This window comes from Protopterus annectens, chromosome 1.part2 (assembly GCF_019279795.1).
Source record: "Protopterus annectens isolate FY-2018-M chromosome 1.part2, PAN1.0, whole genome shotgun sequence".
NCBI lineage: Eukaryota > Metazoa > Chordata > Ceratodontiformes > Protopteridae > Protopterus > Protopterus annectens.
In genome coordinates, this window is record NC_056727.1 from 1,077,964,638 (window position 1) to 1,077,981,087 (window position 16,450).

Below are 16,450 nucleotides of genomic sequence, written 5' to 3' on the forward strand. Positions count from 1 at the left end.
TGCAAACAGATAATTACAAAAGTGCACAAAGTGATAGCCAAGAAGTTGTCCTAGAGGCATTTCCAGAATCAGCGGTGGATGAGCAATGAAGTCTTCTTTTAAGTCCAAAATAACCTGATAGACTGTCTGATGGGAACTTATTGTAGCAGTTTGAGTTACCTCAGCATCATAATTACAGGTCACAGACTGTTCCAAATACTCCAGGTAAGAAAATTTTAAGTCCGCAAGATACTTACAAACAATAATTGCAAACTGATTATATTTATAAAAAGGTGTTGCTTTTGTACTAATAAAGCATTTCAGCTTTTCATGTGAACCATTATTTGTGGAAAATTATGGCATATTAAAATAGCCTTGTATTTCTGAAAATATATGTAATGTGATTTCTAAAGATGCAATGTCCCAAAATGTGACAAAAATGAGTGTAGTGATGTTTTGTTTTCAAATATCAATATTTACATATGTGGCTCCACCTCAAAGTAAAGCAAAAACTGTTAACTTTAGAATGATGGGGCTAGAATGTATGCAAAAAGCTTTAATAATTTGGTGCCTCTATGCCAGAATTCAGAATGTATATAATGTAATATGATATCCTGCATCACTGCATAGACTGAAATGTGTGATGATGAAACTGGGAGATGCAAATGGTAGTCATCGCTTTATTTAAGCCACCCAGAATATTCACATGATGCAAATGGTACAGGAGTCTAAACAAGAAACTCCACTCCCTATAAGCTCTCCTCACCCTAAAGAATGCTGGCATCTGTGCAGTTACTGAGACATGGTTTAAAGCCACGGAGAGCACACCAGCAGTAAAAGGCTATCATGCCTTCCACACATGTAGACCAACTACTGCACAGATGGGGACTAAAGGTGGGGATGTCTCCACTTGAGCTTTTCCACCTTCAAATCACCATAGGCAAAATCCAATACCACTTCCTTGCAAGCTATAGGTCCCCCTCTATAACACAGGAAACCTGTAACATGTATTTAAGCTTACTGGAAACACTCACCATCCTACCCAATAGCATATTCATGAGCGACTTTAATTACCCTACTGGTTATCAGGAATGTAATCATTAAACCCAACACACATACGACTGACCCAACACGCAGACCAACATATGCTGAGGCACTTAAAAGCAATCTTCTTAAACACTAAATACCTACTGGACATTCATCCTACAAAAAATCCTCAGCAACTCCAAAAGCAATCTACAAAAACAACAGCCAACAAAACACATAAAGCCACATTCTTTGGAGTTTCAAACACAAAGCCCATAAGGCGAGTCACATGCTATCCAATATTTTAACCGTAGGAGACTCCATTGTCAGATATACAGATGTCCCCACTCTGGTTAGTTGGTCTATCAGGGGCTAGGATCTGCCAAATCACCCACACAGCCAAGTCATTAGACCACAAGTACCAATATGACTCAGTCATACTCCATATGGGTGTTAATGACCTGAGATGTAACTCCCTGGCTATAATATAAAGCAAGGCATTATGGAGCTCTTGGACTATGTTGCCACAATAAGAACAAAAGATTATTGATTTCTATAAGTGGCTTAGTTTCTGGTATCATTTCAAGAGGGTACAGTATTTGTCAGTATGGAGGATATGGTCAACAGACCACATTGCTTTGCCAAGGATGGTCTGCACCTGTCCCCTCTAGGCTTTATTGGTTTAAACATTGTTCTCCCACACTGCCTTTTTTAGACCATGCCAAACTGACAAACGTTCTGGCATAGCAAAGCCAACACAGGGGAATCTAAAGATGTTTATGCTGTATGCCAGGAGCCTAAATGAGAAATTCCAGTCTGGAGAGTGTGGACATATGTGCAGTTAATGAGACATGGTTTAAACCAGCAGAGATCAGGGTTACAATGCCTTCCATGCATTCAAGACAGCTATTGCACAGGCAGGGACCAAAGGTGAAGGTGTCTCAACCTATATCAACAATAAACTCATCTCAAGACTAGTCAAACAGCTTGAGCTTCTGTATGCTCAGATTTCCTTAGGCAAAGTCCCATATTCTTGCAAACTACAGGTCACCTTCTATGACCTAAGAAACCCATAACCTGTACTTCGAATTGCTCATTATTCAACCCAATACCATATTCATGGGCAACTTCAACTACCCTACCATACACAGGGGTACTTACACAACCCCAAAGTTACAGGCCCAGAGATTCCTTGACTTTGTAAACACAAACAATTTAGACCAGATAGTTGATAAACCCACTAGGGGTGCAAACGTACTCGACCTGGTACTCACAAACATAGGAGAATGCTATATCCCCTGTGTAGTGCCCTGTCTGGTAAGGTCATAACACAAAGCTGCCTCCTTCATAATACAAATCAATTCTGTGACACCGGCTAACCCTGTAAGATGTAGGAACTATTCTAAGGCAAAATTCATACTGCTAAATGATAACCTGTCAAAATGTCAAGCCCCCCAAAGACCTGTGAACACAGCTGCATATTCTGAATAATTCAAAGAAATCTTATACAAGCATGTTAAGAAATGCATAGAGACAGCTGTGTCTACCAGAAACAAGCCCAGAACTAATGCAAAAAACAAACTACCCTGGTAGAATTCGAACATAAACAGATTGTACAACAAAATCAAAAAGTCACAGCCGGGATTAGGAAGTGCTACACCCAGCATGATGAAAACACTCTCATCAGTGTAAACAAGCAACTAACAGGGTAAGTTAAGTCTTCTAAAGCCAAATTTGAGGTAAAGATAGCCTCCCAGGTAAAAGATAACCACAAGGGTTCTTTAGCTATGTGTAAAACCTCACAGGCAGCACACAGCAATGCACAGAACTGATTGTAAATGGAATCACCTACACAAAGAAAGAAAGAAGATATAGCAAATCTGATGGCCAACCAATTCATCTCCAATTTTACTCCCCTCTCCTCCAGCCATCAGTCAGGACAACCACCCCCAACTATCACTAGAGAGCAGGTCCTAGATGTGCTTACTAACACCAAAAACAGTGCATTGATGGGCCCCGATAATATCCCAGGATGCTTCCTAAATAACTTGAAACACAACCTGTTTGGACCACTGGATTCAGTGTTTAACCATAGCCTAAGCTGTGTGCCACGCAAATGGAGAACTGCAATGGTCATCCCACTGTGCAAGTGTGGGTCAGCAATAGACCCTAGGAAATATAGACTCATAGGTCTGACTAGTCTCATATGCAAAGCCATAGAAAGAATGGTCATGACATGATTAATAAGGTCATAGAAAACCTTCAAACACTGGATCCAGCCTAGTTTGGTTTCAAGGGCAGATCTTGTCTATTTCATCTAGTGGGATTCTTTGAGAAGGTCACCAAGGCAATGGATGAGGTCAGCGTGGTGTGTGCTGCCTAGCTTGACCTGGCTAAGGCATTTGATACAATACCTGCTCAGTCGTTGTAAACAAAATCGTGGATATAGGCATAAACCCCTGTGTTATGCTCTGTATAGCCAATTGGTTCTCAGATAGGACCCAGGAATAGGAGACCATCTTCACAAAGAGGCCAGTCACTAACCGAGTCTATCAGGGCTCTGTGCTTAGTCTACTCCTATTTGGCATTTAATTATTGGACATCAAGGCCAATGTCAAGGGTGTTTACCTGACCAATATGCAGATGACTGAAAACTTGGAGCAATCAGAGAATCCTCCAAGAGATCAACATTCTACAGGAAGGACTAACACAGACAAATGATTGGTGTTAAAGACAAGGCTTAAAACTCAATACCAAAAAATGCATAATAGTACCCTTTAGGAAATCAGCCACCCTAAGAAATTAGCTCCTCAGTAAAACATCCCTAAGAGTAAAACCAATAGTCAGAGACTTGGGTGTATATATATATATATATATATATATATATATATATGGATCTACTTTAGAATTTTGACACTTCAGAAGATCGACACTCAGAACGACGAGACCAGAACAACAACAGCTTACATCAACAAAACTACACATAACCGACGAGTCAGAACAATGACAATAGACAATATCATACAGTGAAATAGCTGATAAGCACACCTAAGTATTACTCTGACGTCCCGTCTACACATTGCAATCATTGTGAAAAAGTTTTAAAAATAAGATGCAAACGCGCCATTATGAAGTATAAATAAAGCAGCTAAGCATACTACCACTGTGCTATGCACCATTTCAGTTAGACTAGCTGTACACATGGAAGCTCCAGGAGTAGTTGGCAGTACGTATAGCACTATTAACTCCCAGAAAGGAAAAGAGTTACTGGTAGTAGATAATTACATCTACTACCTAGAAAGATGCAGGGAAAATAGAAGGTACTGGGTTTGTAGGTATAAAATCACCGAAGATTGTAGAGGCAGGGCGACAACCTTATTAATGCCTACTGGCGATATTCTACAGAAATCAGTACCTCACAATCATACCGCTGAGCCAGGAGAAGTGGAGAGATACAAGGTGTGCCATGAGGTGAAAACACGAGCACAGTTTAGTTGGGATACCCCGTGTCTAATTCTTGAGGATGCTGTAGCTTCCATGTCCCTAGACACAGTTTATGTTCCCCGTAGAAAAGCTCTGCTGCAAAAGGTTGGGCGTGTTCACCTTAAACAGATTCCGTATCATGGAGGCGAGGAACTGACCATAGACAACATTGATTTTTCCAAATTCCCATTAAAGGATGGCTCATTTGTCAATGAGGAAATGTCTGATAGCAGTACAGATTTTAAAGTGATAGTATTTAGTACAGTTAACAATCTACAGGACTTGAGCTGTGCCACTATCTGGATGATGGATGGTACATTCTTTGGTAAAGGTGTAAACATTAGACAGCTGTACTCAATTCATGGTTTCGTGAAATATGGCAGCCACAGTAAGTCCATTCCTTTACTGTATGCATTCCTATCCAAGAAGTCTTTAAAATGCTACAATTATATATATGTGTGTTTCATCTATTGTCAGAACAAAACCTAGAAGTGGCTGTGCAATTTGTTTTATGTGATTTTGAAATAGCGGCTGTTTAGAGTATACGAGCAAATATCCCCAACGCTAAATCTAAGGGCTGCCTCTTCCACTTCTCCCAGAATGTTTGGTGGAAAATTCAAGGGTTAGGTTTGACCCGTCAGTATAATACATCACAGGCATTCCAACTGGCAGTTAAGAGCCTAGTAGCGCTCTCATTTTTGAAAGAGGATGAGGTGGAGTCAACATTTGATGCATTGAAAGAGGGTTTTCCACAGGAAGGGCTAGATGTCTTGAAATACTTTTCAGATTGGTACGTTCATGGCAGGGCGCAGAAATTTAATACAAGGACTTCCTCTAAACTACATTTCCCACCATTGTTTCCTATTACATTCTGCAACATTAGTGAGCTAAACAAATTGTCCTTACCACGCACGCAGAACACAGTTGAGATGTGGCATAGGAGACTAAAGTGTCTCTTTGGGGAAAGAGGTACCAATTTGTATTTAATACTATTCAGTCTTACTTGTGAGTAAAACAGAGTAGATGAGCTACGGGTCAGGTATTCCAATGGTTATGTCCCTTCCCCTAAAAAGAGGAAACTCATAGAGAGGCATAACAAGTTTCAGACTGTGTTAACTAACAGAAATGACTATACGGCTGTAGAATTTGTGAAAGCCGTGGCTAGACTTCTTAAAGTGTAGAGTCATTTGTTATGTTAAGCGATTACAAAACATGTTCACACGAGAATCCCTGCAATCCCTGTTTAACACTATAAGTAGAGGTGTTGCACATATGTATCTCATTTGAACACTTTACACTGACTTTTCCCTTGTCTATTGTCGTTGTTCTGAAATGTCAGTTATGTGAGGTTTCGTTTATGTAAGCTGTCGTTGTTCTGGTCTCGTCGTTCTGAGTGTCGATCTTCTGAAGTGTCAACATTCTAAAGTAGATCTATATGTATGTATATATATATATATATATATATATATATATATATATATATATATATATATATATATATATATATATATATATATATATATATATATATATATATATATATATATATATATATATAAACTGTTTTTTGTTTTTTGTTTTTTTTTGTTATCAATGTGTGTCTAAGGTAATTAGGAAATCATTAACGTATAGGCAAGGGCACGGCATCTTGTTCCAAGAAGTCATCATTCCACTGTACTCAGCCCTATTCAGGCCCATCGCCGAGTACAAAATATTCATTGGGATGCCCCTGACCTGGCACATGCAACAACTAGATCATACCCAGATGCTCCAGACAGAAAGACTACAGGGCAAAAACAGCATGTCCTATGGAGATCATCTCAAAGACATATGTCTTTACTCTGTTTCCTACAGACCACTGACAGGCAATCTATGCCTGGCATGCAAGGAGTCCTTGAATCCCACTCTGGTGGACCTCTTAAATGTCAGCAAAATGAATAGCATCAGAATTACTCGATCTAGAGATTTAAACTTTGCTTGTGACATAAATAGAATGTATTAGAGGGATAGGTATGTGTCACAGAGAGTTCCCCATTTATTTGTTTATTTTTATTTATTTTATTTGACATTTGAATACCAGGGAAGTCTGACTTGGCATACATCTCATTTTCTGCTGAGGCCTGGGGAGTAAAGCTCTATAAACACAGTACACATTTACATGATAATGACAGTTAATAAATACAATCATTGACAAGGTGATAAACATGAAAAATTAAACAATGCTAAAAAAATAGACCCCCGGATTTATGAAACCCTTTATAGCGTGCAGGATTAGTCTAAGAGCTATTTTTGGCAATATGGCCGACGTGCAATCCAGGAACGAGCTCCCGGGATGTGCACGTGAGCTCTTAAGCTAATCCTGCATGGACCGAGCTCCTGTATGCAAATTACCCTCATTTGCAGGTGAAAACCATGCAAATGAGGGTAATTTGCGATCCAGGAAGCTGGCAGCTGTCAGTGCAGGACGAGTGCAGTCTGCAGAAATGTACTCGGTTAGTAACATTTCTGCAAACTATAAAATGGAGCTATGACAGCTCCAAATAAAGGCTGCATGTCATTGAGGAAGCATGCCAATAGCCAAGTATAAGGTCATTGGCATTGCAAACTGTTTCAAAAATAAAAAAATCAACTTTTATTTTTTTTCTCCGATCTCGGCTGTTTAAGCATAAGACAGGAAATGAGCATTCTAACTAAAAGCAGTATTCTGCCATGCAAGTCAATGGCAGGCATAAGACAACCTGGCCAGTGAGTAATGGTTCCTAAGGGGGAAGGCTCAGTGTGGGACATGTAACTATGCATTAGCAGGCAATCTTATGCAAATGAGGGGAAGGATAGTGAATCCCAGATTTCCCCAAGGTGTGAGGCAGGTCCCAAGAGTGTAAGAGTATAAACAGCTGAGTGCAAGACTAGGATATAGGTGACATCATGGGGGGGGGGGTGTCAGGCATACTGTAAGTGGATTGGAGCCCTGTGGCTCGAGACTGCTCCTAGCTTAGCACACCTAAGCTAGAGGTGTGTCCAAACTGCCTAGCACTCTTTACAAAGTGTAAGCAGGTGTGTGCACCGCGCACTGGGTTTTACAGGAAGAAAAAGGAAGTTAAACCAGGAAATAGCAGCTCTGTGCATATTTGAGCACTCCGTTTGTGTGGCACGCACACAGGCTTAAAACAGGGAGGCAATGGGAAGGGAAAACAGCAGTAGGAAGGTAATCAAGGAGAACTAGCTTAGCTGACAGGTGAAATGTATCAGAAACAGTCAATTACACAGGCAGCAGCCCAGCCCAGCACACCACTATAAACTATTCAAATACCTTCCCCCCTTGTTTTTCCCAAAACCTCTGCACCACCTGTGTATACAGACGGGGAATTTTACAAAACGAAAGCAAGAGAAAAAATGTTAGGGGCTGCTTTTGCTATCATAACCCAGCATGTGCAAGAGGCTGAGGGTGGTGAGGCTGTGAATGCTGCTGAGCAACCCACAGTGAGGAGACGGAGAAGAGTGTACAGACCCAGGGTAACCTACCAAGGGCTACATGAGCTGGAGATAGTGGAGCACTATAGGGTGGACAGGGACCTCCTACAGCAAATTGTTGAGCTGTGCCGGCCACGCCTCACACACAGAACTAACAGAGGGGAACCCATCCCAGTGGATACCAAGGTATGTGTAGGCATAAGAATACTAGCTACAGGTACCTTCCAAAGGCCATCTGGGGATATGATGTGGATTTCACAGGCATCAGCATCCAGGGTACTCCACCAGTTCCTGGATGCCATGTCAGCACATGTTGGTGAGCACGTATATTTCCCTATCACCCGTGAGGCATTGGGCAGCAATATGCACCTCTTCCATCAAATAGCAGAATACCCTGAGGTAGTGGGTGCAATAGACTGCATGCACATATGCATTAAAGCACCACCAGGTTAGCAGGGTAGGGTCTACATCAACCACAAGGGCTTCCCCTCCATCAACTGCCAGGTTGTGTGCGATGCCCTGGGCATAATAATGAATGTGTGTGCTGGCTGCCCTGGAAGCTACCACGATTCCCACATCTGGCATCTGACACAGCTATACCAGACATTTGCCAATAGGGACATCCCACATGGTCACCTAGTGGGGGATGCTGGATACGCACTGGAGCCATGGCTGATGACAACCATCAGAAATGCACACACACCCGAACAAGAACTCCATAATGAGGCACACGCACAAACACAAATCATAACAGAGCGTGTGTTTGGGATGCTCAAGTCATGGTTCCGGTGCCTGGAACCATCTGGTGGAACCTTGCAGTACTCACCAACTACATGTAAGCAAATTGTCCTTGTATGTGCCATGCTACACAATATGATCCTGTGGAAACAGCTGCAGTAGGAACAGCATGGGGCAGGGCCACACAGCCCCCCACCATTGCCAAGGCCAGCACAGGCACAGAGTGACTCAGAGGAGGAACAACCTGAACCTGCCCCAGTAGGCAGAAGGAGGTGTGCCCAGTATGCCCCGGCCTTGGCAAAGAAGCAATGCTTAGCACATGCACTGACACAGTAGGGACCCAGGGAATGACACCTCTCTCTCACACACACGTACAGTAAAAGGGATGCCAAACATGACACTACCTGTGCTCAACCATGTATAGGGAGTGTACTATATGCATCTGACATAGGCAGCCCTGCAGCACCACCCTCAATACTGGGACACCCACAAGGTAAGTGACTCACACATGCCAGTTGGGGGGCACATACCCAACAACAGTCACAGCCAGCAGGATAGGTGTAGACAAACACAAACAAATGCTGTACTATGGCCTCTGAATGAGCCCTATGGGTAACCCCTCCCCCAGGCCTGCACAGACAGACTACAGCAGGCCAGACAGTTGTATTTAAGTTGTGAAGGCTAGGAAGGCAAAAACTAATATGTAGGTAGTTAAAGCTAAGATCTGTAGTACACTGGTATGCCTCTAGCCAGCACAATAGGTAAGACTACAGACTGAAATGGTGTACCCGACATACCATTACAGTTCTGGCAAATGTGTAAAAGTGTCCGGTGTGCCCCACCATCCTACATACACTTATAGTAACAGTCAGGTGTGCCCCTCCCACTCCTGTGTAGAAACAGTCAGGTGTCCCCCCCTGCTATGCAAAAATGTAGCAACAGTCAATGCCAAATGACCAATGTATACCCTGCAGACACAGCATGCTACCTGTCAGTGTACAACACAAAGGTCAGCACCGCAGTACAAACTACCTGGACTTGATCCACACATGCAGTATAGATGGCCATACTGGGCATGCTCACACACTAGAGGAATGAAGGCAATGTCAGTCAACAACATAATGAAAGGTCATACTGGGCATGCTCACACACTTAAACCCATGAAGGCCATGTCTGCAAATACCAGTGGACCAGACATATCTGGAAGTTGCACTTCTTAGTACAGACACATGTCAGTATGCACCATTCCTGCCTTGCGCACACAGTGGATAGAAATACAGACATAAAGGACAACACACTATAATAAGCCAAAGGTACATGGACATAGATGTGTGGAAGAGGGTGACCATGACAAGGAGCCATCTGGACCTATCCCACCCAACACACAGCCAAAGGGCCCCAAACACATGAGGTGCAGGTGTCACTCACTGCATATACTAACCACCGGTATCTGTCAGCATGACAGACTATGTGGTGCACTTGCCAGCTGTGCAACATGACTGTACAAGGAAGTAGTCACCTAGTAGCTGTATACACATACCTGTGGCATATGACCCCATGTGTGCCCGCATGTGGCATGTCAACCCCTACATGAATGGGTTACGGCCCATGCACACACCGCCCTCCCTATAGCAGTATCATGACAAGCCTGCTGAGGTCATCCAATGTGAAATACACCTTTGGGAGAGCTGTAGCTAAGTAATACCCATGGCGCGTCCCATAACTGCATACTGCTGTAGTGATAAACTAGTTAGGTAGTAATTCTAACCCCAGACTTGACAACTGTGTGAGTGTGTGTTTGCGTACGTGTCTCTCTGTCTCTGACTGTGCAGAGAGAAATGCTTTTTAGGCTACTCACACTCCGTACAATTCATATACTCAACTTTGGCGAGGCTGCTGATGTCACTCACCTAGAAAAACACCTCTGGGAAGATCATAGCCCACTAGTCTCCATAGTGCATCCTGTAACTGTATACTGCTGTAGTGTGATAAAGTTGTTAGGTAGGTGTTCTAACCCCAGACCTGGCAACTGTGTGAATCAGTGTGTGTGTGTGTGTGTGTGTGTCTGACTGAGTAGAAAGAAATGCTTTTTAGGCGACTCACACTCTGTACAATTCATATACTCCACTGTGGCAAGGCTGCTGATGTCACTCACCTAGCAATACACCTCTTGGAAAATCATAGCCCAGTAATCTCCGTAGCACATCCTGTAACTGTGTACTGCTGTAGTGGGATAAAGAAGTTAGGTATGTGTTCTAACCCCGGACCTGGCAACTGTGTTTGTGTATGTGTCTGACTGAGTAGAGAGCAATGCTTTTTAGGCTACTCACACTCCGTACAATTCATATACTCCACTTTGGCAAGGCTGCTGATGTCACTCACCTAGCAATACACCTCTTGGAAAACCATAACCCAGTAATCTTCATAGCACATCCTGTAACTGGGTACTGCTGTAGTATGATAAAGTAATTAGGTTGGTGTTCTAACCCCAGACTTAGTAACTGTGTGTGTGTTTGAATCTGTGTGTATTTGTGTCTGTCTGACTAAGTAACAAACACTGCTTTTTAGGTTACTCACACTCCTTAGAATTTATATATTCAACTTTGGCAAGGCTGCTGATGTCACTCACCTAGAAATACACCTCTGGGAAAGTCATAGCCCACTAATCTCTGTAGCGTGTCCTGTAACTGCATACTGCTGTAGTGTGATTTAGAACTGTGGTAGGGTTCCATCTCCACCCATAGCAGTTCTGGATGTTTTGTGTGTGTTTCAATGTCTGTGTATGGAGCAATGCATCCTAGGCTACTCACAGTACTTTTCAAATACCCTGCTTTGCCAATCCTGCTGATGTCATTTATTGTGAAATACAACTTTGGGGAGAAAAGTTCTTTAGTAATCCCTGTGGTGTGACCTATAACTGCTCCATGCTGTAGTATAATATAGGTCTTGGTCAGGGGTTCTATACCCACACATGTCAGTTGTAGATGTTTTGTGTGTGTCTCACTGTCTGTGTAGGGAGCAATGCATTTTAGGCTAGTCATTCGCAGTACAGTTGAAATGCCCTACTTTGGTATTCCTGCTAATGTCATTCACTGTGAAATACACCTTTGGGGAAAAAGTACTCCAGTAATGTCTGTGGTGCATGCTATAACTGTGTAGTGTAATAAACTACTTAGGTAGGGGCTCTACTCCCAGACGTGACAGGTGTGTGTTGGTAACTCGTATCCTGTGTAGAGGTGAGTGTGTGACACCTGTGGGCAATGTGGAGGGGGCTTTACTTATTTCTTTTATGGTGGCCCTATTATCTATCACAATGTCAACCATACAGGGATAAAATATGTAAATTAGCTGGGAGGCTGGGGTGCAAAGTCATACCCATACATGTGACATCAAGGCCAGTCAATCCAAGTTAGCAACTCCACTATTACCCAGAGCACACACTCAACCCATGTGTCATATGCACACACATGCCTAGGCAACAGCCAATATGTGGGTAGTACACTGCATATTGGCCACTGATAGTAACTATGCAGAGATAGCAGTGGGCTACAGAGGGCATGTCACCCTGACCATCTGTCCAATATGCACATACATGCAGACAGCGCACCTCCACCATGTCCACCAATGGACAACTGCACCACCTGTGGTGCCTTCACATGTGACTCACAACGGACATACCATGCCTGACAACATGCCCTGTATGGACAGATGACACTGACATCAGGGAATGCTGTTGGCATGCTACCAATGTAGGTGCAGGGTAAACCTGCTCCCCATTACCAGTTCCTGCCACAGGTGGGCAAGACTGGCACATCTGATGATAATCTGTGTTCACAACATGGGCCAGACACCCCAGGTACAGTTCCACATGTCACTGTACATGCATGTGGGGGGTGTGCACATCTCAGATACCATCCATGTCATGGACTAAGGAACACATACATGGCATGTGGTGTACAGCATTGGCCACACACAATAGTCACCCAGGTGACTGGATGGGGGACGCAATACCCACCTGTGTGGGCAAATGCAGTAACTACAGGCCTGAGCCACAATGCAGACCATTGTCATGTGGCCTGATGCCAAGGTATACCCATTGCCTACCCTTGTACAGCCTACTGGCACAGTTGACCACCACACACCCATGTAGACATGCACCCATGCATGTCAGAAGTGGCACCCTGTGTGTTCGTGTGTGTGTGTGTTGTATGGTGTGTATGTCCACATCCACACTCACTACAACCCCCCATGGCATACTGAAGCATGCTGTCTGATGTCTGACACCTCCTCATACTCTTTGCGCATACTGCCTCCATATGACCCATGTGGTGCATGTGATACCTGCACATTGATGTGTTGTGGCAATCCCACTAGTGATGTGTTCCACTCCTGGCCCTGCCAAGTGTGTCAATGTGTGTGCGTCCCTGTGCAAGTGTGCCTGTGTTGACGCTGGCACCTGTTCATGCAGACAGGCACATGTACGACACCTACTGTATATCTACCATATCCCTGTTGCAGATGTCACTCACCCTCACATATATGTTCTGAGTGCTCCACATTAGGTAACCCATGTGGTGTATCCAATAACTGCATTGAACTGTGATAGCACTACATAGTTGTCGGGGGTTTGATATCCTGTGCTGGAAGGTGTGTGACACAAACATTCTTCAGTTTTACTCACCCAACCCTCCCTGACATGTATTTGCCTCTGTCTGCCTCCCCCACTTCCTCTCTGGTGGATGTGGAGACCCACACCTGCCTTGCTTAGGCAGCAGCATGTGTATTTTACATGATGCTCATGATCAGCTGATGGCCTCTACATGAATTGCAGCCCTCCCCTAGCTGATTGCTTGTAGAACAGCTGTGGAAACAATCCCATAGCCAATTGCATGGAAACACACTCCAATACCTAGGAACATCATGGTGGTGTTTGGCCTTTCCAGTCACTGTGAACAGGAACTAGATCTGTTGTTTGGCAAACAGCATCTCAGATGGATTGGGGATTTACCTCTAACAACATACACTGTGAAAGAGGGCAACAAACAGGAGGGGGATGTGCCTGACTTGACTAAAGACTGTAAGTGCTGCTATACTGCATTTGGAGTAATGTTGGTTTAACAGAGTTTGTCTGGATATGCCATCTGGATATGCCTGTCGTACATGTCGCAATACCTGCCATGTCAGTTCCATGTATATGAGGAATCCCCATCTACAGGGTCATCTGTAGACTGGGCAGTGTTGTGCCTATGGTTTCATGTGTTAGCCACAGTGCATCTATCTGTGGAATGCAGAAGGTAGTGTGAGGATTGCAGTCTGTAGATGGTGAAGGCCTTGACAGTTACTGACTTCATATCCCTCATAGGACATATGTTGCAACAAACCCTGTTACAATGGAAACTATATGTGGTTATCACAGCAACATGTCTATACTGGCCCTGTGTATGTGCTGTCAGCCACACCTCTATCAACCTCTGTACATATGGTGTGCATGATGTGGTGCATATGTGCTGTACACCATAAATAGTGTCATCATATCTGAAAACAAGCCAGTGATATATCAGATTGCTACACATGTCATGTACAGTAGGGGTTATATTTCATGACATAACCTGGACATTCTGTGGATGTTTGTACAGTACTGAGGTCTGTGTAGTGATGGTGAATGTCGGCAGTGTGTGTATTGTTAATATGTACTTTAGCCTGTGTACAGACTGTGGTAGATGTCATTGTTCTAGCTCCCCTTCTATCAGATGTTACATGCTGCCCCACTGTATGGTCCCGTTTTGCCGTACATGTTTGTAGAGCTATACAAACACATGTCCCATATCACAGACAGCCATCAGACCAAACTGTGTAGCAGCCCAGTATATGTAGGGTCATTCTGTGAGTGGCACATATGAGGATGGTGTAGAACAGATAGTCCATATACTGTAATATTATGCTAGCTTACCATATGTGGCTGTGGCTGTGTTCACATTGGATGTGGTTATGCACTATCACACAGGTGTATCTTACCCTGTGCTGTGACATGGCTGTTGAGCCTGCCATATATTCAGGTACATGTGCATTCCCCCATATGAGATGTAGGCCAGTGTTGAGCCAGTCTGCCTGTAGCCTGCACAGTGCATTGTTACATGTCTAGCAGCTTAGTGTACTTAACCAGTGGGATGTCATGTGCAAATACTTGCCAGATGTACTGCTGCCGGGCCTCCCTTAAAAGTCATGTATGTCAGACAGAGCAGTGGGATGCTGTACAGATGTATGTCAATATCTAGTGGGTAGTATGTGTCCATGACACCTCTGTACCAGCAGTCATTATGTGTCAGGCCAGACAGGAGTGTGTGAATCCAACACCTATGGTGCCAAATGTATACCAGTTGTTATGTGTTATACCCATCTACATGGCTGTCTACATCCATATTGTCAGGCCTGGTACACATGTTGTGCACTAAGGGATTATGTGTATACCTCTGGACTCTACAGGGTGTGTCTGAAGTTCCTCATATAATGGCCAATATCTCTGCTGCACTCCACAGGGGCATTACATGCTAGTGGCAGTACTTTACAATGATTTCCTTAGGATGTCAGTAGCCAATGGCACACATGTTATAAGCAGATATCAGCATCCACACACACCATGTCTGTGAAGACAATTCCAATGACAGTAGCAACAGTCTAGTAATATACCTGCTATACATACCCAACATCCCCTTGCACAATGACTTTGGGACTATAGGGGCTGGGGTACGGCTAAACTCCATGTCAAGGACATATGGTGGAGATATATGTACATATACTTATCCAGATAGCCATATACATATATATATATATATATATATATATATATATATATATATATATATATATAAAGTTACACATGTGCACTACATTCAATTACCACTGTCATGGCAACCACCCACTATAAATCCCTACAGCATGTGGGCGTGGTCCCTTTACATTTCTTGTGTGATGGACATCCTCCTTATTTGTGGGCATCAGTGATACAGACAGCAGGTAGCAATACCTCTTACAGGAGAATCTGCACAGTCAGAGCAGCCACATATTTGTAGGAGGATCAGGAACTACAGACAGACTGTGAGTAGAGTTGTGTTATGCTTTGCATAGTACTGGTGTTACAGGGTGTGTGGGTGTACATACTAATGTAACTTGGAATGCAGTCTGTCTGCATAGCTCACTACTGTGGGCCTATCCTCTTGCTGGACAGAGGTATGCCTATCATGTGTTGTCCGTCCACCAAACAGGTCCTGTGTCAGATATTACAATGGCAGTGTGTGTGTTGAGTGCTATCAGTACATGGCTACATCCATGTGTATATCTAACCTCAATTCCCTGACTAAGGGTATGTTGCAGACTATCCTGTAACACCAGCACCTTGCTTAGTGTATGGCAACAGTGTTCTACATATGTGCCTGTGTTCCAGCCTCTGTCCTTCATCTACATACCAAGCTGTGCACATATATCATGCCGTTGGGGGTTGTTCTGTAGTGGGCTGTGAGTATATCGCACTGCCATTGCTGCCATTAGTCCAATGCTGTTGTATCCCCCACACATACAGTGGGGCTGGGGCCATATATGTGTGGGCGTCACCTACACAACACATGTGCGCCCTTATGCACTGCAGAGGCCAGTGTATGTAACAGTGGTATATGTCCCTGTATTACTGAGTGTAGGTGGGGAGCACATTAATGTCCTAGGCTGTTACAAAATGTGGGGGTATCAGGGGTGAGCTGCC